A 23,190-nucleotide genomic window follows, 5' to 3' on the forward strand; every position below is an offset into this window, starting at 1 on the left:
AATCTAGTCCCTATCGAAAACCCAGTTACTCTGTTTTTTTTTTGTTTGTTTGTGTTCAGAATAGATAAGCTGATCCTGAAGTTCATATGCAAGTGCAAGGAAATAAGAAGTCAAAATAATATTGAAGAAGAACAAACTTAAAGCATTCACACATCCTAACTACAAAACTTGCTAAAATCTATGGTAGTCAAGAGAGTGTGGTACTAAAATAAAGATAATTATGTGTATCATTGGAATAGAATGGAGAGTCCACAAATTAATTCTTACATTTATGATTAACTGATTTTAAACATGAGTGCCAAGAAAATTTAATGAGAAAAAAATAGTGTTGTCAACTTCATGGTGTCAGGAAAACTGGATGTCCATATGAGAAGAAAATAAAGTTAGGCCTCTATTTTACAGCACAAATAAAAATTGATTAAAAATTTATCATGGATTTAAATGTAAGAGTTATACCTATAAAACTTAGAAGAAAACAGGAATAAATCTTTGTGGCCTTAGATTTGTCAATGCTTTCTTATAGATAGCACCAAATATACAAGAAACCAAAGAAAAAATATACAATTTGTACTTTATCAAAATTAAAACCTTATACTTTAAAAGACATTATCAATAAAACAGAAAGTCAGCTCACAGAATGGAAAGCCATATTTACACATCATATATGATAATATATTTGTATTCAAAATATATAAATTACATTTACAACTCAAAATAAAAAGTCAATTACCCAATAAAAACATGGTCAATTTGAGTACATGTTTTTTCAAATAATTTATAAAAATGGCCAATAAGTACTCTAAAAGATGTTTGAAATCATTACTCATTAAAGAAATGCAATTCTAAACCATAAAGGTTTTTGACTATGTTTCAATACCTTTATGATGGTTACTAACATTAAAAAAGAAAATAACAAGTGTGGTCAAGAATGTGAAATTATTGCTATTCCCATATATTGGTGGTGGGATTGTAGAAAAATACAGCCAATTCAGAATACTGTTTGTTCTTATAAAGTTAAACATAAAATTACCATACAACTTAGTAATTCTACTCTTAGGTGTATAACCAAAAAATGAAACACAAATATTGAAACAAAACCTAATATATTCATGTTAGTAGCAAAATTCACAATCACCAAAAGTAGAAATAGCACAAAAGTTCATCAACTAATCAATGGTTATATAAAATGTCAATGTTTTTACAGTGTAATTTTGGGGGGCATTAAAAATGAATGCAATGCTGTTACACATAAAAACACGGATGACATTGTTTATCCTAAATAAAATAGCCACAAAAGGCCACATAGTGTATGATTCCATTTATAAAAATGACCTAAAATAGGTAAATTCAGAGTGTCACAAAGTAGATTAATGGCTGTCAGGACTTGGAGAAGACCGGTTGCATAATAACTGATTATTAGTTTTGGATTTCTTTTTGCGGTGATAATATTCTAAAGTTAGAGAGTTGTGATGGTTGCTATGTGAATAAACTGAAAACCACCTAAGTGTTCACTCTAGTTTACTGCTGTTAAAACTGTATCACTATTTTTGAAAGTTTTGTGAACAGCAGTTTGAAAACCTTTGACTATATTATTATTGGAAGGAAAGCATCTAAAATAATTATATCTATTTTCATTTGTAAAATATGCCCTAAAATAGTTAATTCATTCTTGGTTATTTTGGTACTATATGTTTAATATCTGAATCAAAAGAAACCATCTTACTTTCTGCTATGTTAAAATATGGCAAGTTTCAGTATGAATTACTAAATTAAGCAATGGTGTACTGTTGCCAGCTTACATTGGCTTGTGAGAGCCAATTGTTACGTTTTCAGGAGTTTTGTGAGCCATCTGATATCCCTGCAGCTTGCAATTGGCCATGGTGGTAGTATTTATTCCAAAGAAACCAACACAGATTACCAACAGGGGAGCCTTGCCCAGGGAGTTTGAAGTTAACCATTTACTTGTACAGCACTGATTTTACTTGCTAAAGACAAGGTTAAGAAAATGAAAAGGCAAACCTTAGACAAGGAGAAAATACTTACAAAACATGTATCTAATGAAGACCTTTGTCCACAGCATACACAACTCATTTCCAATAAGCTAATAATCCAATAGAATGTTCTAAAAATTAGTTCATTGTAAATGATATATACATTTGACAGCAAATTTATGAACACATCTTATCTACATGGCATTATAGAAAACACTTTCACACACATTATCATGTGAATCCTGAAGAAAGGGAAATGAAAACAGTACCGAAAAGAGAGGAGGGGTGGTGAAGAGACAGAGACACACACACACACACAGAGAGAGAGAGAGAGAGAGAGAGGAAAAAAGGAAAGATGAATCCCCATGATAGATATGGTTTGGTTTGGTTTTATTATTTTTTTTTTAATTATACTTTAAGTTCTGGGATACATGTGCAGACCATGCAGGTTTGTTACGTAGGTATACATGTACCATGGTGGTTTGCTGCACCCATCAGCCCATCATCTTCATCAGGTGTTTCTCCTAATGCAATCCCTTCCCTAGCCCCACACCCCCAGACAGGCCCCAGTGTGTGATATTCCCCTCCCTGTGTCCATATGTTCTCATTGTTCAGTTGCCACTTACGAGTGAGAACATGCAGGGTTTGGTTTTCTGTTCATGTGTTAGTTTGTTGAGAATGATAGTTTCCAGCTTCATCCATTTCCCTGCAAAGGACATGAACTCATCCTTTTTTATGGCTGCATAGTATTCCATGGTGTATATGTGCCAGATATTCTTTATCCAGTCTATCATTGATGGGCATTTGGGTTGGTTCCAAGTCTTTGCTATTGTGAACAGTGCTGCAATAAATATATGTGTGCATGTCTCTTTATTGTAGAATGATTTATAATCCTTTGGGTATATACCCAGTAATGGAATTGCTGGGTCAAATAGTATTTCTGGTTCTAGATCCTTGAGGAATCGCCACACTGTCTTCCACAATGGTTGAAATAATTTACACTCCCACCAACAGTGTAAAAGTGTTCCTATTTCTCCACATCCTCTCCAGCATCTGTTGTTCCCTGACATTTTTCTGATCACCATTCTAACTGGCGTGAGATTGCATCTCCTTGTGGTTTTGATTTGCATTCATTTAATGATCAGTGATGATTAGCTTTTTTTTCATATGTTTGTTGTGTTCTTTTGAGAAGTATCTGTTCATATCCTTTTCCCACTTTTTCATGGTGTTATTTGTTTGCTTCTTGGAAATTTGTTAAAGTTCCTTGTAGATTCTGGATATTTGCACTTTGACAAATGGACAGATTGCAAAATTTTTTTCCCATTCTGTAGGTTGCCTGTTCACTCTGCTGATAGTTTCTTTTGCTGTGCAGAAGCTCTTTAGTTTAATTAGATCCAATTTGTCAATTTTGGCTTTGGTCGCCATTGCTTTTGGTGTTTTAGTCATGAAGTCTTTGCCCATGGCTATGTCCTGAATGGTATTGCCTAGGTTTTCTTCTAGGGTTTTTATGGTTTTAGGTTTTACATTTAAGTCTTTAATCCATCTTGAGTTAATTTTTGTACAAGGTGTAAGAAAGGGGTCCAGTTTCAGTTTTGTGCATATGGCTAGCCAGTTTTTCCAACACCATTTATTAAATAGAGAATCTTTTCCCCATTGCTTGTTTTTGTCAGGTTCGTCAAAGATCAAATTGTTGTAGATGTGTGGCACTGTTTCTGAGTCCTCTGTGGTTCCGTTTTTTAAGGAAATTATCATCCAGGTGTAGTAAGTAACTTGCCCATCCAGTCTCTCAACTTTCTGCCTCCTTGAATTCTTGCTATAAAAGCATAGATTCAAAGTAATTGTGAAATAGTTGTTTTCCAATTTTGAAATTAGTGTTCATTATATTTACATACCTGGATTGAAGACCAAGAGAAGAAAAAATATGTTGAAAATTTGGAGATTGTCTGTAATAAAAACTGGGAAAGTTTTTTTGTTTTGTTTTGTTTTTTTGTTTTTTTTTTTGAGACTGTCTTGCTCTGTCACCCAGGCTGGAGTGCAGTGGCAGGATCTCAGCTCACGGCAAGCTCCGCCTACCGGGTTCACGCCATTCTCCTGCCTCAGCCTCCCGAGTAGCTGGGACTACAGGCACCCGCCACCATGCCTGGCCAATTTTTTTTTTTTGTAGTTTTAGCAGAGACGGAGTTTAACTGTGTTAGCCAGGATGGTCTCAATCTCCTGACCTCGTGATCCGCCCATCTTGGCCTCCCAAAGTGCTGGGATTACAGGCGTGAGCCACCGCACCTGGCCGGAAAGATCTTTGAATGTTGTTAACATGCATGGCTCATAGTCTTTACAGAGAGGCTATGAAATATTTCACTGAATACATTGCTTACAATGAAGAAATAAATGTAAGATTTGTAAGAATACTAAATTAATGAATAGGTTGGTAGTAAATTTTTCTTAATTTTTCTTCTTTAGTTTTGACAGTATTTTTTCTTAGTTTAGTTTTAAATTCCAAACTTTTGAACTAATTCAACTTCAGAATGGAATTTCCATCAAGTTGGTAAAACATGATGCAGTCATTCAAGAGCTTTTAGATTTAAATTTTCTAACCTTGAGCAGATTCCAAATTTGCTTTTCAGCCAGAAAAGTCCTCTTAAATAAGACAGACCTGCAAAAATATTATCAACTGCAAATTCAGTCTAGATGTAATTCAGCTGTTCTATTCTTCACCAGACATTTCACTGCGAAAATTAATTGCCAAAGTGTATCTCTAGCACTCTTCTTACTTTTTGAAAATTCCCAAACAATTCCTGATATAGAAAAGACAGCATTCCGTTTTCTCTTTCAAATTTTAATGAAAAAAAATTTACCAGGAGTAGCCAGTATGTAAGAAGTATAAGTATTAAAAACAGACATGTAATGTTTTGCATAATTTTGTTTGCCCCGATTTTATAATTGTTGCTATAATAACCTCAAAATATAAATACGCATCTATTCTGAAAAGGTAGAACAATTTAGTCATTCACTTCTCTTCCAGATTTTAGTAGCAAAAGCTTACTTGATCTTTAAAAAAAGTATGCTCAGTAATATATATTCCACATAATTGCTATTACTATCTTCTTTTCACTTTGTTCAGTATTAACATTTGAAAATCTTTTAAAATTGGACTAATAATTTCGATGGCTGTATTAGTCTGTTCTCACACTGCTAATGAAGACATACCCAAGACTGGGTAATTTATATAGGAAAGAGGTTTAAAGGACTCACAGTTCCACATGGCTGGGGAGGCCTCACAATCATGGCAAAAGATGAAGGAAGAGCACAAGGACTTCTTACATGGCAGCAGGCAAGAGAGGGTTTTGCTTGGGATCTCCCCTTTATAAAACCATCATATCTTGTGAGACTTATTCTATAACACAACATCAGCACAGAAAAGACCCACCCTCATGATTCAATTACCTACCATTGGGTCCCTTCCCACAACCTGTGGGAATTATGGGTGCTACAATTCAAGATGAGGTTTGGGTGGGGACACAGCCAAACCATATTAATGGTGTGTATCTCAAACTATATATTGTCTATCAACAAAAAGGCAAGATTATTCAAGATATAAACAGTATACTATAGAGAACATGGGCATGGTATTGGAATACCTTGCTGTTCAACACCTACTGGCTGTATGGCTGTGGACAGATTTATCTGGCCTTCTTTTCCTCATTTTAAAAATGAGAATAGATAAGATAACACATCTTAAAGTCTTTGGTATAATCAGGTATTATAGAAAATGTGTTGCATTTGCTAAACAATAAACCAATTTGCAAGTGCCAGTTGATATTATCATTTATATTGTTTCGGGAAAAAATAAGATAGAAAAATGGGAAATTTCCTGGGTATTTCTTATGACCACTCCACATAATTACCATCCTTACAGACCTATTTTTCCTCTAATATTGATCTTTGTAGCAAAAGGATACATCTGGTTTGATTCCAACAACACTTTAAATAAATTTATAAGTTCTTAGCCATTTCTAATTATGTAGTTCTTTCGAAATTATATCTGCATCCAGTGGTGTTTACAAAGAATAATTTTGATTAATGGTATCAGCACGTCCTATATAAAATACATTTCCAGTTTTGTTATGTATATACTATGCAATTTGTGAAAATAAGCAGCTTATCTAAAACTTTTTGGTATTTATTTCTAACTGAACTAAAGGTTCTTGTCTAATTTTGCATATTAAAAATCAATGAAAGAATCACATAATGTTGACTATTTTCATAGGAAGTAAACAATTACTGAAAACTGGGTATTCAAAGAAGTTATCTACATCACCAGGTTTTTTTCATTGGTCTGAAATTTGCTTTCTTATGGAAAAACAAAAGGAAAACATCCTTACCAGTCTGGATATGTACGTTATATGTCATTTTTTCCAGTTTCTCATAGAAATATAAGAAAAATCTTACATGAGGATAAATTTTTAAAATATTAACTAATACACATCCAGTCAATATAAATAGTCACAGTGTTTATGTTCAGCTTGATATAATGACCAGGAGGCAAAATTCTGATTTTACTTTATTTAACATATTCACTTTTCTTTGGTGCATATGTTATCCTCAGTATGGTTAATGCTTCAAGATAGAATTTTATTTTTGACACTTTAGTGGTGTTTTCCATTTTAATTTTCGCTTTTTTACTGTATGTCAGTGCGTATTCGAAAATTAGAGCATATTAATCAAAATGCATTTATATCATCATGATTTTAAATTTTGCATTCTCAACATAGATTAGAATTCACTAGTACATATTTACTATAATCCCCTCTAAATTAATGTGAAAATCTCATTCTAAATATCACAAGGTCAAGGATTTGATCACCCGGTTAAAAAGATGCATAACTCAGGTTCATCTGTGTTAGATCTTCTAGGCAACGACTTTGTTGTTGTCTGTAAATGACTTTTGCCCAGTCAGAAATAAAATCAGAACCAGCAAGATCAGAATAAAGCAACAGGAGATCATTGACCTAGAACTTGGCTCACATTTCCAAAGGCCGCAAGGCCTGGGTTTGTTCATGAGAAGGAGTTGGTCACCATGTGGTGCTATTGCTACACAGCAGGCCTGGGTCTCTCTGCAAAATGAACACTAACATTATGCTTGCAGAAAAGCGTTGGTAGAAATATGAAACATTTATTTTTTATGTAACCCGTCTGTAATAGCAAAGAAAGTGTAACAAACCAATGAGAATATTATCAACAATAAATGGAATTACCCTTCTAATGTTAATGTTCCTGAATTCTTCAAGATTTAACTTGACAACATCTTCAAAAATTTAAATAAATTTAAAACGAAAACATCAGTTTTGCACACACATTCTCTTCATCTTCCTTTCTCTCTTTCACTCAGTTGCGTGCACGCACATGCATGCCTACACAGCCATTTAATTGCTAGAATATATTGCCTCACTAAGTGTTTTGTGATACGGATCCGGGAAAGCCTCATGAACTCTCAAGAGGAAGACAACTGAATCAATGGCAATGAGAATACATAAGTAATAAACTGGGGATGCAAGTTAGATAAATTAAGAATTACCTCTCATATAAGATTGAACACAATGTTTACTAGAAGTCAGATAATACCGTTCTTGACAATCTAGATATTTCCTTTTAGGAACTTATAGTCTAGTGTCATATACAACTTACTGTCCCAAGTGAGTTCATAGTCTAGTCTAATATTAATGAAATTATTTTTGTATTATCAAAATAAGAGTTCAGTTGTTGGACTAAAACTATTTGGTCATAAATGGCAATCTGGTGACAATAATTTTTAATTCTTTGTTGTGTGATTATAAATAGCAAATTTTTAGAGGCTTTCAAAGTTTTGTTATGATTTCTCAAAAATATTTTGTCTATATAATAACAAAAATGATAAATCCTTCAATATGTACTCTAATGTTTGGTAAAGAAAATGAAAATCCTTTTATGTTCTTGGCCACTTTAGCTTTAACTTAAGAGAAAAAAATCATAAATAATACAAAGAAACAGACAAAAAATATATGTTCAAGCTCATTTGAACATCCTTACCATTTTTTATCCTTTCACTACATCCAGCTTCTGATAAAAATTCTTGTTTTCTTATGCAAAATAAGAAATAATTTTTATAGCACTAGTTTTTGTATTTAGTAAATGAAGGTGTGCATCATTAGAGTACAGCATCACACTCAGGAGAAAGCAACTATACAACTGTAGCATGATGCTAAGATATGGAAAAAATACTTCACTTTCTTACATAAAATAAACATACCAAGGAAGTCAGGTGAACCCTCATGGTTATTTCTTTGTCTCAGGGTCTATGATGGAGGCCCTATATTGTCTATGAACGCTTCTAAATTACAGTGTTTTAAAGGAACAGATATATAGGAGATAGCTGCAAGAGGAAAAGTAATGGTCCTGGAGGAGTAGGTGACATTTTTGTCCTTTATTAATCCTCTGGAGTGGGCAGGATGGGTCTCTTTCAGTAAGGAGACATCATATGTATGTCCACTTCCACGTGCTTTCAGCTTAATTATAAATGCAACCCCCCCAAAACGCAAGTGCTATATATTACATTATATATGATTACCATTTATTTCACCTATGTAAAAACCTCTAGAAATAAACTTATTTTCTATGTATAAATAAAGCTTATTAATTTAAGATGCCCCCTCCCACTACCCTGCACATTTTATCTATCTATTCAGCTTTTTTTATTTTTAGTTCAGCCAGATGTTGGACATACAGATTTGAGAGTCAATGCCCAGTCAAAAGAAAAACTGAAGATCCACAGCAGCATCTTCCCCAACACAGCCAGGAAGACACTTCAAATGTCCTATGGCTTTGTGTCTGTTTGTGTATGCATTTTAACAATGAAGATACCCTAATGACGGAAAAGATGACGCTGAAAATTATTGAATATGAGGAGATCTGAACAAGAATAATTCATGGAGGATTGCTAGAGTCATCGTGTATGGATGAACAGAATGAGTACCACATATACACAAAAATGCTGTATTTCTTCAGTAAACAACTTGCATACCTGCAGCAGTGCTGAATGAGAAATAACAGCTAAGTGTTTTTTCTTTTCCTGCCTTTATAGTTACAGTACTCCCTACAGATTTCCCATCCAGATGCTTTTCTGTCTACAATCTGACTGTGTGCAAAATCCAAGATGATATGCTGCGATAATTTTTAGTGTTAACATGGAGGATCTATAGGCCTGGATATATATATATATATGTATGATATATATATGTATGTCAAATGCATGGTGTCCATTTACATTCTCATTGATCTTGAACTATTTCTTAAGCTCTGTGTCTTATATTTAAATGGGGGAAAGTAGTATTTAACTTCCTTTCAGAGTTTCTCTGAGAATCACTACAGATTTCATGCAAATTATCTAAAAAAAACCATAGTTTTCAATAAATGTTAATCATAATGGAATTCCACATTAAAAAACTTAAATTACACATTGATGAACAAATATTAATTGAATATTATGTTTACTTATTATTATTCCCTCAGGAGACAGGAATGTATGTAAAGTATTCCTGACCCAAATTAGGAATTCCTCCATACATGCAATCAGACTTTCTTAAGATCCTCAACCAATTAAATAGTTAGCTTGTAACACAAACTGACAGTCTTAGATTTTTCCCATTCAAAAAAACTAGTCTCCTTATTCTCATGATACTCTCCACTGCACAGATAATTTGAATAGATACAAATTCATACTAAACATTTGTATCTTTTATATTAAAATATATGACTATTATTTTTAATAAATTCAAAACCCAAATTCAGTTTTCAAACACAGAAGTGTAAAAAAGCTCAAAATTATATTTATAATATTGAGTATGATGTATTGCCATTTTACATATATGTATATGTTTATACATATATATACAACCATTTAGCATAAAGCCGATGTTTCCGTAGAAGCATGAAAGTGTAAACAGTTTTGAAAATTTACAGGTTGTGATGATAATTGTGCAAGCTCTAGTTGTGTGATTATTATAGTAAAATATATAAAAGGCTATTGGTGTCTGTTTATGCTGGATTTTATGTTTCTATCTGGAACGCTAAACTCCCACTTGAAGGCATACAAAATGAAACAGCAGTTCAAAATAAAGCTTATGGTAAAAACTTTTAAGATGTTATATCATTTTGGAGTAATAGAATTTTCTCACTAGTATATCTATGCTGTTCCAAAATAAAGATGCATCTGTATGCATCTTTGAAACATGCATACACAACACTGTACGATGTTTTATTTGAGTGCAAGTGGAAGATGAATGTTGCATAATGTTATGACATATTTTCCATGACATAGAATGGCCTCTCTTCATTTGTGTGTATGTGTGTGTGTGTGTGTGTGTATACATTTATGTAAGTTTCTTTGTATTTTATCTTGTGTTAGAATTGTGTTAGTTGACGTCAATTCTTTATTTCCTCTTGGACAGGGCAATATGTAAGATGTATAGATTATTTTCTCTTCTTCTAATAGCTTCTTTTAGTACTTTGAACAACACACTTAAATCTTAGAAATACAACAGCAACTACTGACTGCCAAGAAAGATGAGGAAATTAGTATCCTTAACATGCCTTTATATTTTAATTTCTCTCTACTTTCAGGCCAGGCAGGGTGCAGTCTACACACAGCACATAACCTGAGCAACAGACATTAATGATTTTTTTCAGAATTGTGTTTCTGTATCACTTTATTCTTATTGCAACCAACCATCTTTATATTAATATATAATTTTTAAAATAAATTTTATTTTTAATACATTGTTTTGTTCCCAGAACTACAAAAACTGTTTTCCCTCAATATTATATCTATGTATATTCAATATTCAATGACTTTTGTAATAGTGTAACTTCCTTATTCCTGAGCTTATATTTATTAATCTCTTAGTGGTTGGATTCCAGCCACAAGTAGTAGCAGTAGGTTTTGCTTGTTAAATCTGAGGCTTTAAACATTTCATAACCTTTTAAGATACATATTCAGACATGAAGGACAATTGAGCTGGGTATCATATTTTTGTGGGCTACAAATTCCATCATAAGTCATTTTCATTGCCTTCTCATACTGAGTGCTATAAACTCCAAAATATTCATCATTCATTTAATATATTTTTATTATTTTCTTACTTTACTTACTTGCTATTCCCATTTTTGCTTTTTATTTTAGATATCCAATTTAGTGTATTTTATTTATTTTTGGATGGCACATATTACCTAAAAGCTTTTCAACTTTTCTTATAGAAAAGTTTTTCATAATGGAGACTTCATCTTCTGTTGCATGTTATTGTTTTCTTTAGAGGGGGGAGGATCCTATAAATTTAGGTATTATATAATATGTGGCTGTATTTTTAAAGAGCTATATTTTATGAACTTTTAAAATACTTATATTGATGTCTTCTTTTTCTTTATAAGCACCATGAGATTCTTTTCTTTTAGCAGAAGAGTAGCAATACACCTATTAAAATTTTTAGAATTAATTATATGTTGACAGACTAGATTTGCAGGATGAAAACAAGAGAAGAGTTTACTCTGATGTTTATGGCTACATCTGTGGAAAAAGGCTATTTTCAGTGTTTCAGATAATATAGCACCCTCTCACTCATTCTGCAAGATGATGAGCATTCATAAACAGAATAAATATTGTTGCTAATGTCATGTTTGTGGTAGTGTGGTAAGAGCAAAAATGAAATCCAGGTCTCATGACTAGCAGGCCAACATATTCACCAGAAGATTATTAAGTTTATTTACTCCAATGAGTGAAGATAAGTAGTAAGTTAGAAAAAGGTTTTCATTCTATAGAAAGCTGGTGTTACTAAAGTTCTCTAATTATATTTTAGGTCTCAAAGATAATGTAAAAACTCTTAACACCTATTTTTTGTCTAGCATTAGTATTCATATGTTGTACTTTAATTGGTAGACTTATAACAGTAATAATCAAATGAGGAACTGAAATTAAAATAAAATCAAAACATGAAGACAAAGGAGACTTCAACACTGTATATATAATGTTTTATTTTTAAATTTTAGCAAATAATATGCACTTATATATGTGAAGATTTTATCTATTCGTCTAACTATGTATTTATAGAGTAGTCAATGAATACTTTTGTAGTGTTCATTTTACTAGCAGCAGAAGGCTCAAGGATGTGAGAGACAAACTGTGCAGAGTTTGCAAGAAGCAATTTCTAAAAGATACAAAGGTCTAGAAATGGAAACATCTTTGATGTGTCTAAAGACATCTGGATTCCAATGTGGCTGAAACTGAGTAAACAAAGGGAGATGTGATGGAAGATGAAGTCAAATGGTGAGAGGGAGCCTGTTCATTCAGCTGTGTATAAGTCATGCTAAGTACTTGGGTTTTATACTGAGTGAGCTGAAAAATACTGGACTGTTTTAAACAGAGAAGTGATATATGATCTAGCTTAAATTTTAAAGGAAACATTAGGTTTGTACTGAGAAAATATCCTGGAGTATAAGGTTATCTTAAGTTTTAACAAGGGATTGGAGGTAGGGGTGAGGATAAATAATTATATTTTGGCTACAATTTTGACATAGAAACAACAAAATATCCTAATGAAAAATATTTGAAATGAGAATCAAAAAAATGAGAGAGAAGTAAAAGGTGACCTTAAGTTAATTTGCATGAAGAATTAGAAGAATGGAGCTGACATTTACTGAGATGGGGTAAACTGTGAGAACTGGTTTGTTGAGAGAGGATTAAGAAATCCTTTTGGAAGTAGTTAATTCAGCTAATTGACTAAAATAAGGTAAAAAACTAAAGCTGGAGATTTAGGATCATAGGTAAAATAAAGCTATTTAAAGTTATAAGGTTGGATGTGTTTGCTTTGGGAAGTAGTAGACAGAGAAAACACTGATTTTCAAGATTGACTTTAGAGCACTCAAAGACTCAGAGCTCAGAAAAATAGTGAAGACCCATCAAAGGAGGTAGCCTGTAAAATAAGGGAAGAAACAAATATAATTAATATTATGTCCTGCAAGCCACGCTAACAAAGTATTTTAAGAAGGAAGGACTGATCAATCATGTCAAATGCCCTATAAACCAAGTAAGAAGAAATCTAAGAGTTGAGCATTTTATTTTACATAAGGTAAGACACTGTTTACCTTTACCATGATCTATTTCAATTCAGGGGTGGGCCTGAAAGCCTAATCAGAGTAGGATCAATAAGAAGCAGGAATGTATTCTTCTTAGACCAGAATGGCAGGAAGAACATAGTAGTTGAATATCTCCAAACTTTCTGAGGGGAATTCAACTGGCAAAAACTGAAAATTAACTAAAATTTCAAGGTAAACATCTTCATAAAACAAGAAGATCAGTTGGGTGACTATTGAAAAAGTCCAGATTAAGAGATTTTTGTAGTTGGAATCTGAGTGATAGCAAAGGAGATGATAAGTGGTTGGATCCTTGATACACTGTTTAAGAGGAACCAACAGGAGTACTTGCAAGATTAGATGTAGGCTTTGAGAGAAAAAGAGGATCTAAGACAACTCTAATTTTGTTTAAACACAGCATCTTGAATGATGCAGATGTCTTAACTGAAATGGTAGTGATTTTTTTGAAGTGCAAGCCAAGTTGTGGCACAAAGCTGCTTAGAATCTTTCAATGGTTTTGTCAATTCAGAGTCAAATACAATGTCCTTATTATGGTATATACCATAAAAACTGGCCTAACTGGACTCATCTCCAGCATCTCCAGTAATATTAACATCCTCAAATTCTTATTCTGCAATTAGTTGCATATAGCCTTATGCTATCTCTTATAATTTAATACAATAACCTTTTTATCTGCATGCTTTCATTATATAAATGGATTGTAATATACCTAAAATTAGAGATTCTACCCTTACCAAAACTTAGAAATATTCTAAACATATACATAGAAGCTGTTCATATAAACTTTTTAAGTAAATCAAAATATATAATAAAAACTGTTGCTTCCTATAGACTTGGCATAGTATATTACGGAAACAATTGTCTTGAATTTCTGAGTGTTGTGGAAATGTTATGATGTCTACCTGAGTATTTAATATGACAGCTAGAGACTACGTTCTAGTGTGAGAGAAGTATATAGTTCAATATATCATTTTTTTCAGACCATAAAGTAAGTTTTGCATTTTAGATTTTACTTCTGACATACAAGGTAGGTGGTAAACTAACCTAATAACAATAATAATGATTTATGTTTCCAGTGTTATATGTCACGTGCCTATAGCATAAGCAGCAGTGTTATCGGTTTCAATACAAAATGGTATGAACCAAAAAGAGACTTCAGAAATATTTCCATGGGAAACCTAAGCAATTCACCCTTCACGGGACAAAAAGCTAATTGTGGAACATTGCTATAAAAAAAACCCCCACAAATTTCTAATCAACATCTATTGCAAATCACTTAAGAGATTTGTATTTCTATAAAAGAGCTACAAAGGGATGATAGATGAGATGGTTTCTCCTGGAATGACAAAGGATCAAGAATCTTATGTAGAAAAGTCAGAGGTTTTAAACACAAAATCTTGAAGGATTCTGCTAAGAGTGTAAAAAGCAGGTGTTTGTTCTAAAGCTAGACTACCAGAATAATGAAAAATTCCAGTATAAAAATTCATGAAAGGAAAACTCATAACTGTGTCATAAAAAGATAATTATTATCTCAGATATAAGCCAGATGCTCTCCTGTGGATTGCATATTAATATTCACAGATAGAAGGTTCTGTTTAGACAGAAGCGTTCCATTTGATGGGTTATATATGCAGTAAGCAGAGAAACTGGCTTAGGGGTGATAATAACTGCAGAAGACAGAATCATGAGTTCAGACTTTTGGATATTGTTAGTACTATTTGGTTTTAGCATTTGCTTTTTATTTTCAGGCATTAATGGGTCAATCACAGTTTTGTGACTTTTGTAAATTATATTTTTGTGGAAGTCATTTTCCCCTGTAAGGTTCCTGCTGTTTATATGAATTATATGAATAACATGTATGTATGTTTTGTACGGTTTTTCAGTGTCAATTGGATAAAGGATACTATGTGATCTGAATCTTGTAATTAAAGTTAAATAAACAATTACTATTTTGGAATTAGGTAGACTCTTAAAGAAACCAAATTCTACCCAATTAAATAGCATTTTATGTTTCTTAATATGAGGCCTGAGATAGTATTAAGTAACAGTTGCTCCAGATCAAGGCAACTGATCAGTGATCCTAGGCAAATTAACTCATCAAAAATGAAGAAGCTCCCAATACTGACCAACCAGATGAATATGACTCAATCAACATCAAAATCAATGAGGTGAAAACAGTCTGCTTTCAGTGAAAATCAATGGTGGTGAAAATGAACTTCCTTGAACTTGACTTTTACAGATTTGGAGCCTGCCTTGAATAACAGAAGGGTATTCCAGTGATAATAGATTCCTGCCTCTTTCTAGTCAGTTTCTAATCCTTTAGAATTTAACAGTAATTCCATGTCATAGTATTTGGGATCTCCTTCTGTAAAATTCAACTAAAGCCAGAAATTTCAAGTATGAGCAACAAAGCCATCACCTAAGAGCTCTGGAGAATGAAATCTAAATGGGTAGAATGGGCACATCATGAATGAGCATTTAGATGAATAGCTTACCTGCCATTTAACAAAACTCCACAATTACCTCCACTCTCATTTAGCTCTGGAAAAATACAGTGGCATATATTTTTGTAAGGTAGCTCAAAACAGATTGTTAGATAATTTGCAGGTGTAATAATGTTCTGGTACCCTAGCTTTTCCCCAAAACAAAACAACTTTGCCCTATTTATTGACAGTCCTGAATTTCAATCTAGATTCTTGGGGAAGGCTTGTGATGAAAAGGGTGCTCAGTGTCCATTACTTGGTCTTGCAGCTTGGTCTGTTAGCAACTTCTGCCACTTAGTCAACTTTCTCTTTTTCCTCCCTAAAGTCAACCAGTGCAATTCCTAATACTAAAACCATGTTATCTACATATCATGAGACTTATGGTTCTTTCCAAAGGTGTAAATGACATACTTCCAGATAAGATTTCGAATTTTCCTAAAATATCATCTCGAATAATGTTTGGGTCAAAACATAGCAGATCCCCAAATAATGTAACTCTTCATTGAAGTTTTTTGGAAATCGCAGCTTGTAATTTATATTCCTCTGAAGGAAGGGTCAGAATACTTTTACTGTAAAGGGATAGACAGGAAATATTTTAGGTTTTGTGGGCTACATGGCCTGTTTCAAAATGCTCAGCTGTGCTGCAGTAGCGTGAAGGTAGCAATGGACAATACATTAAAGAATGAGCATGGCTGTGTTCTAATAAAAATTTATAATTTTCATGTGTCCAAAAGATATTCTTATTTGACTTTAAATCATGTGAAATTTTAAAATCCATTAGGTTGTAGGTAGTACAAAAAGAGGTGCTGGGCCAGATTTGGCTGCAGACTGTATTATTCTACTAACCCCAGCTCTAAGGCATACATATGAAGTATTGCTATATATTTATGGGTATACACATTGTTGGTCCTTGTTACAAATGAATGAAACATTCAAACCTCTTATAGATGTTCTTTTTCTCTCATATTTTCCTATTAAAATGTTTAGCACTCCATATGACTTATTATTCCATAATTAACTAGCATTGCTAGTTTAGATTTTCTTCATTGAGAATATTGGTTAAATTCTATCCCATATTAATCACAATACATGTTGAATATTCAGGATTAAACAAAATAATCCAGGGATAAAACTCATGGAGATAATCATTAAAGGCATTTTTCGAGCCTTCCCAAGGGAGTGACTTTCCTCTGACAAACGATGAGTTCCTCAGCTAGATAGGATGGGTTAGGGCCCAAAGCAGTCCAAGAAGAAGAATTTGTTAAGAATGGTGTATCATTAAGCAGAGCAGAATTAGAGGTTAATGGTAGAGAATACCCAGAGGACAGAAACAATAAGTTGGAACTAAACTCTTGCTTTTAGCTGCATGTAAGAGGAAATTGAACTCACGCTGGTGTGAATGACTGAAATGATTTATTTCCTAAGCTAACTGAAAAAAAGTCCTGAATCAGGTATAGTCAAATCAGCCCTCTGCTGTGTGCTTTTTGAGACATTGCTATGCTATGATAATCACTATGCACCTGAAACAATATTCAAAGGTTCTTCAAGTTACTTTGTCTAAAGAGAGGAAAAATCTTTCCTGTAAATAACCAACAAAATCTTCCTGTGTTTCTCAAACCCAAACTCGATTAGAAGTCTATTTCTCTACCAATTCAGTAACCATGGGGCACTATACAGTTATTGGCCTAGGCATGGACTCTTTTTTTTTTTTTTGAGACGGAGTCTCGCTCAGTCGCCCAGGCTGGAGTGCAGTGGCGCGATGCCATCTCAGCGCACTGCAAGCTCCGCCTCCCGGGTTCACACCCTTCTCCTGCCTCAGCGTCCCGAGTAGCTGGGACTACAGGCGCCCGCCACCACACACGGCTAATTTTTTTGTATTTTTAGTAGAGACGGGGTTTCATCGTGTTAGCCAGGATGGTCTCGATCTCCTGACTTCGTGATCCGCCCGCCTCAGCCTCCCAAACTGCAGGGATTACAGGCGTGAGCCACCGCACCTGGCCAGGCATGGACTTTCTGAGCAAACCACTAGCAAGGGTATGACTGCCCTTTGGATTTGGAAGTGAGATCAGCAGCATGCTCCTAAGAACACGGACTGTGCAGTGACTGTATCATTACCTGAAGCTGAACTGGAGTATGAATATTGACGGGTCAGCAAGTGGCAGCCATGATAAAATTCCGAGTTTTTTCCTATAAAGTGAGCAGCAGGATGGCATCACAAAATATCATGCAAGGAATGATTGTATATTTGTATTTTTTTTTTTTTTTTTTTTTTGCATTTTATTTTTTTTTTCTTTGCTAGTAGTACAAAGTCATACTTTAATGACCAAGGCCAGGCATGGTGGCTCAGGCCTATAACCCCAGCACTTTGGGAGCTGAGGTAGGAGTATCACTTAAGTCCAGGAGTTTAAGACCACCCTGGGCAACATAGAGAGACCTCATCACTCCAAGAAAAGAAAAAAAAAAAATTAGCCAGGCATAGTGGTGCACACCTGTGGTCCCAGCTACTAGAGATGGTGAGGTTGGAGGATGGCTTGAGCCGAGGAGTTCAAGGCTTCTGTGAGCCATGATTGTGTCACTGTACGCCAGCCTAGGCTACAAAGTGAGACCCTGTCTCAAAAAAAAAAAAAAAAAAAAAAAAATTAGATTTCAATTTTTTATTTTTAAAATTTTAAACAACTTTATTAAGAGAGAATTCACATATCATACAATTCACACATTTAAAGTGGACAATTCAATAGTTTTTAGTCTCTTCACAGATACGTTCCACAATTAATTGTTTCATCACAACAGAATATTTTCATCAGCTCAGAAAGAAACTTCCTTTACTTCCTACACTTTAGCTATTTCCATTTTTTCTTCCCTTTCCTCCAGCCTTAAGCAAATATTAATCTAATTTCTACATTTATTGATTTCTCAACTCTCAGCATTTCATATGAAAGGATTCATATACTATGTGGCCTTTCATGATTGGCCTTTTTCACTTTGGACAACGTTTTCAAGGTTCGTCTAAGTTGTAGCATATGTCAGTGCTTCATAGCTTTGTTGTTTTTGTTGTTGTTGTTGTTGAAACAGTGTCTCACTGTGTCACCCAGGGTGGAGTGCAGTGATGCAATCTTGGCTCACTGCAACCTCCGCCTACTGGGGTTCAGGCAATTCTCATGGCTCAGCCTCCAGAGTAGTTGGAATTACAGGCATGTGCCACCCCGCCCAGCTAATTTTGTATTTTTAGTAGAGATAGGGTTTTCCCATGTTGGCCAGGGTGGTCTTGAACTCCTGGCCTCAAGTGGTCCACCCGCCTCGGCCTCCCAAAATGCTGGGATTACAGGCGTGAGCTACTGCACCCAGCCACTTCATATCTTTATTGGCCAAAAATATTTCACTGGATGAAGACTCATTGTATAGATTTTGTTTATCCATTGGTCTGTTAATGGACATTTAGGCTATTTCGACATTTTGAAAACTGTGAATAGTGCTTCTAGGAACATTTCTATATAAGTTTTTGTTAGACTTAAATAACTGTTTTCAATTATCTTAGGTATATACACAGTAGTGGAATTGCTGGTTCATTGGGTTTAATTGTTTGAGAAACTGCCTGACGGTTTTTCAAAGTGGCTGTACCATTTACATTCTCACTAGCAGCATACAAGAGTTTTGATTTCTTCACATGCTCTCCAGTATGTGTTGTTATCCGAATTTGATTCTAGCCATCCTAGTGATTATAAAGTGATATCTCATTGTGTTTTTAATTTTATTTCCCTGATGACTAATAATATTAAACATTATTAGCAATTTGTATATATTCCTTGGAGAAATGTTTATTTTGCCCATTTTATAATTTGGTTATTTTACTTCTCAATGTTGGTTTGTAAGAGTTCTTTATATAGTGTAATTAGATGTATAATTTGCAAATATTAGATGTACAATTTGCAAATATTTTCCCTAATTTTATGGTTCATCTCATTTTCTTCATGGTATATTCTGAAGCACAATTATTTTTAATTTTTGATGAAGTTCAAATTATTTATTTATTTTACTGTTCATGCTTTTGGCATCATATTTCATGTTTGAGTTTTATAAAAATACATTTATACCCACATTTACTATGTCTTATTTCTTTTACCCATCATTCTTGTTATTGAACTATACCCAATAGTGCCTTACTAAACTCAAGGTATATAATAGGAATTAGAAAGATTTCTAAGAGGTTAAATTTATGCATAGGAGTTTAAACATTAATATATCTATCAGTGGGCTTACTCTTCAAAACATTAAAAAAGAAGTTAAACAGATGTTAGTATCTCAATAGAGGACATTATGGGCAAAAGACTTATTAGGGGCTAATCAAGCCGCCCATCTGCAAAGAATAAATAGACACCACACCTAGTTTAAAGTAATAAAATGTATAACAAGTGCTAATTCACACACCTGGTCACCCTGTCACTCCTGCTTACATAATTGGCTTTGTACTTTTAAATTTCCCTATGGGAAAAGTAATAGAAAACTTTTGGTGAGTTAAATAATTGGATGGCATCACTGAGAAACATATCATAGTACTTTGTAAATAGTAGAGACTTTACAAATATTTGTCCAAGAATGATATTTCAAAGTTGCCACATGGATTTAGGCAGATGAAGCTGAAACCTGACCAACTGAATACATTAATTCATCCATATCATGGGCCAACTGCTGCAGAAATGAAGTAATAAATTAAGATAGTTTTTGATGCAAACAAGGATTACAATTTTAAAACTGCATTTTAAGTATCAATTTAATAAATAATCATTATAAATCAGTCACTTAAATTATAAAGACACTGACAAAAGCTGTTTGATGTTTACATACCTACCAAAACTCTTATTCAAAATTCTAGAATGATGAAATGTTAGAAGGCAAAGGAATTTCTTGTGATAACCCTGCAGACACAACATGGCCTCTAGCCCAAATTTGGTTCTAATGTCAAGGCTGCTGATACAACACACAGAGCAAGAGAGTATGGAAATGTTAATTACTTCCATGATTGAGATTTCTGAGGTGATCGAGGCAGACTTCCCAGGAAGGTCCAAAATGGCTTGAGAGAGCAGGGAAAGGCAACTGGCTCAGCATTTTTATTGTGGCTGTGGATGCCATTGAGCTGTGAGTTCCATGAAGGGCCAAGGGCTTGAGTGTTTTAAATCTCCTCCTTGAATTAAGGAGAAAGCACCCGGGCTTTTTTATCAGCTTGCCCAGATGTAGGCCAAAAAGGAAAGCAGTGGGTCTAAAAAGCTTTAGCAATTGAACAAAAAAATGGAGTCAGGCTCTTTGTGATGGAGTTCTAGTTAAATTAAGGAGGAGTATGTAGAAATTAGGAATGTGCAGATGCTGGAATCAAACTTATTTGTTTTATTCCCTTCTCTCCCACGTGCTAGATATCTGACCTTGGGAAAATTACATCATGTTTTTGTATCTCAGGATCCCCATCTGTATAATTTTTATAATTAGAGTATTTACTTTTTAGAATTTCTTTAGGAGTAAATATTTGCAAATTATCCAACTATCTGAGTTGTTACAAGTACTGGAAAAAAAAAAAAAAGCGTTTTTTTCCAAAGCCCATGAAGGCTAAATTATTTGCCCAGGGAATATGGTGGCACAGTTAGGCTAAAAATTAAATGTTGGATGTTCCAGTCTATGTTATTGATACTACACTGTGAAACTATTCTCCAATCCCCAGAATTAGTCTCAAACTCACTACTCTCCTCAGAGCAAAAACATACCACCTATCTGTGAATCTAAATCATTTTGCCTGGGCTACTTTACTCATCTTTGTGACTTCAAATAATACTTTCTGCTGAAGAAATCTAAATCTGTATTTTTACCCCATACCTCTCTACTAAACTCCTAAACCGTATATAAAATTGCCTATTGTAATTACCATTTTTATATTTTTTCTACCTCACAGGCTTCAATCTTAATATGTCAAAAACAGAATTTATTTTCTCTATTCCTTTTTCATTGCCTCTGAATCTGTATTTCTGCCTTGTCACACAAGCCAGAAATCTGGGAATTCTCCTAGAAAACTCTCATTTATTGTTAACGATATGGATATTGCTTAGATTATTTCTTCATAAACTCTGTATTATTTTTAAAATTGTATTCTAATTCAGCTTTCAAACCCACATCTGTCTTTTATTCAAAGCTAATCAAAATAATAATAGCTATTATTTACTAAGATTAGTTGTGTCTTTCTTAAGGTTTTATTTTTTAAACACTTTACCTCATGTAACCCTCTCAATATCTCCATGAGTTGGGTACTATAAATGTCTACATATGACATATGAAAACAAATCCAATACAACCTATTAGGCCATATGACAAGAGTTACAGATAAGTCCGACTGTAGAGCTAGGATTTAAACCAACTGCACTCATTTCTGCAACAGTCGACATAACATTCTGCTTCTCCTTGTATATTCCCTCCACTTACCAATCTAAAGTTTCACAGTTTTTATACAATCACACAGAAACCTCTTTATATAATTGATACTTAAGGCCCTCTAAGCTGTGACCTCTGTTTGACTCTCAGGCTTATTTTTAGCCTATTCACAGATTATGTTTAGTTATATTGAACTCTTTCATATGTTCATTTCTTGGCCTTTGCTTCCTCCAACTCCAACGTGATGGCTGCCTTGAGGGCCAGCTACATAATTTGTGGGAATCGGTGCCAAATAAAAATTCAAGGCCCCTTGTTCAAAAAGCAAGAAAAAAGTGCTGTTAGTATTAAAATATAAAGCTTTTTTCTTTCTTCTATGGTATTTTTCTAGACAAGTCAAGTTTCTTTTCTATTTAATTTCATTCTAAAACAATTTAAATGAAAAACTTTTAGCAAGACTTTTCTTCATCTTTACGTTGCATAATGTCAGTTTTAAAGGTAAAAGAGCAGTATGTCAAATCATCAAAAGTATACAGTTCACATTTTGTAGCTCATACGTGCATTATGTATTTCTTTCTTACCAAAACAGAGGAAATGCTTCACAAAAATAATTCAACTGCTTTTATTTTACCTCTTGATATGCAAACAATCTACCAACACTCTCCCTTTGACTTGGTGATGAGTAGGAAAGGTCTGAAAGGAAAAGGACGTATGATTTGCCCTATCTTTTGTTTCCTCTATACGTCATCATTTTCAGCATAAATGATTGGAAGCAGCTTCAGTAATAAAGGAAGTAGCTTAAGTAATAAAGGATACAGGGTTCTTTGGTCATTTGTGTTTCTTGAAGCATGATTAATAATTTTCTTTCTACTTTTGAATGAAGTTTTGGTTTGGAAAGAAAACAAGACAACAATGTCATATGCTTACTTATTTATTCAGAGTCTTGCTAAATTCTGATCATGGGTTCACTAGAATGCAGTATTCATGGGGCATTGTGAACTTCATGTGAAAATTGGGGTGCAAGGAACAGTGGGCCTGGTTAGTATGAATATCCTTGACATATGTGCTCTATTGTCACTTTGGATTTCACTTACAAAATATAAGTTCAAAGATATAATTATTAAGAATTTTAAGAT

Source organism: Pan troglodytes, chromosome 6 (genome assembly GCF_028858775.2).
Source record: "Pan troglodytes isolate AG18354 chromosome 6, NHGRI_mPanTro3-v2.0_pri, whole genome shotgun sequence".
Classification (NCBI taxonomy): Eukaryota; Metazoa; Chordata; class Mammalia; order Primates; family Hominidae; genus Pan; species Pan troglodytes.